The sequence below is a fragment of the Chinchilla lanigera genome, unplaced genomic scaffold (assembly GCF_000276665.1).
Source record: "Chinchilla lanigera isolate Chin_1 unplaced genomic scaffold, ChiLan1.0 scaffold00105, whole genome shotgun sequence".
Lineage (NCBI taxonomy): Eukaryota > Metazoa > Chordata > Mammalia > Rodentia > Chinchillidae > Chinchilla > Chinchilla lanigera.
The window spans coordinates 614,746-616,965 of NW_004955506.1; positions in this window are offsets into that span (position 1 = coordinate 614,746).

Here is a 2,220-nt window from a genome sequence, read left to right on the forward strand (position 1 = left end):
GCCGGCCGGCGAGGAGAGCGGCGAGGGCGGGAGCTGGGCGCCTCGCAGCGCCGGCCGTGACGGACGGCCGTATCAGCCAATGGGCGCAGCGCACGCGGTGGGGCTACCGCATCCTGCCAATGGTGAGTTGCGCCGTGCCGAGCGCACTCACGTCGGCGGCGTCGCGCACGCAGAACGGGGCTCGGTGGCGCCGAAGACCCGGGGCGGAGCGCGGAGCTGGTGCGGGATGGCGCTTTGGGCCCGGGGCTGCGGGGGCGCGGGCCAAGGTCACGAGGGGCCCGGACGCCCCTCTGTGGAGTCCTTGGTGGCTTGCTCCGCCTTCGCTGAGCCGGACCGCCCGGCCAACGGTCTATGTGTCCTCAGCAATGCGGGTCACTGGGATCGCGCAGCGTCTTCCGTTAGGACGGGACCGCGAGCTCACGCCGCCCTCGCGCTGGCCCTGGCAGGGCTGCACCCGTGTTCGGCTGTGCGCTCGGAGACGGGGCCGCACGGCCGCGTGCGGGGCGCGAGAGAGAAGCGGGGCGCCCACTCTTGCCTTCGCACGGGCCGGGAGCAGCCGCCGCTCGCCTGGTGCCCCGCGTGCAGGTGACCCTCAGCCAGGACCCTTTTGAACAGGTTGTTAAACAGAGCCGACAATTGGAAGAACGAACAGATACACTTTAAGTAAAATGAGGAGTTTCTGTGCTTTGAAAGGCGCTAGAATAGGCAGGGCTTAAATGGAGCAGGATAAAGTGGGCAGGTCATGGCGGGGTCAGGATGGGTGTATTTAGGTGCTTAATGTGTTAAACATGGTAAAAGAAACGGAAATTAATGCACCCCTCCGATTACAGTATTTGCTTATCTGATTTGGCATAAATGTGTCTGATCATTGTGCAAAACCCTAAAGGTTCGAACTGCTTTGAACCCTAAGTATGGCAGGATATCCTAGGTAGAAGAAAATAGTTCAATTATTCACTTACTGATTTGAGGAAAAGTCAGTGGTGCTGAATATGAAAATGAAAGCTTCTCACTTGAAACACAAACTGGGCATGGCGGCACATGCGCTTAATCCCAGCCCTCTAGGAGGCTGAGGCAGGAAAATCAAATCTGAGCCCAGTCTGAGCAATTTAGGGACTTAGACCAGGTCTAAACAAAAAATAGACATTTATAGATAAAACGATGGACCTGGAAACCATACTCTTAAGTGAAATAAATCGGACATACGTGTAAATGTCACAGTCTCTAGTGTAAGAAACTGAAAGTATAAATAAGAACCAAAATGTAGAATAGAAATTGTGAAAGAGGGAGAAATTTTCAAAAAAGGGGAAAGGGGAACTAGGGAGGGGGAAAGGAAGGAAGAAAAAAAAATGAGAAAAATATAAAATGTAAATGAAGTTTTATAAATAAAGGAGGGGAAGAAGGTTGGAGGAAGGGTAGGGGAATGGGAAAAAAGGAATCAGTATATCTTGTACAGGTACACATTCCCTATGATGAGTGTGATCACTATGTATATCTAAATTGTGCCAACAAACTTTATTTAGTTGTTTTTTTTTGTTTTTTTTTGTTTTTTTTTTGAGACAGGGTCTCACTGCAGTTCAGGCTGGTCTTGAACTCACCTTGTATTCCAGGCTGGCCTCAAATTTGTGATCCTCCTGTCTCAGCCTTCTGAATGCTGAGATTACAGGCCTGCACCACCATGCTGGACTTGTACCAATTATATTTACTTTTTAAAAAATAAAAAAGGAGGGGAGAGCTAGGGATGTAACTCAGTGTGAAGACCTTGGGTTCAGTCCCCAGTACAGAAAATAAATAGAATTTTAAGAACCCACAGACAAGTGAAGGGAAGAGCACTGGGAGAACTGTTCTGGGCTCCTCCTGCTGTGTAGGGTCTGGTGGAGGTGATTTGGGTTCAGCCTTGCTCAGTGCCCCCAGGCTAGAACATCACTGTACTGCTTGGGTTTCCAAAGTATTGGCGGCAGTGGTTGCTGGCCGGTGTCTGCAGCACAGGCTGCGTGCTGGTAACAAGTATACACAAGGCAGCTGGAAATGTTCTACGTTTCAAGCGTCATCGAAATCCAGTGTCCAACATACGCATGGAAACCCGACCTGCATGCACAAAGCACTGAACTTGTAGCTTTGCAAGCAGTGTCTGTGGCATCCTCATAGCCTTGGCGTGCTGGACTCTGTGTAGGTAGAAATGTGGGGACATTGCCCTGAGAAGGAAAGTCGGTGGCCCTGGCA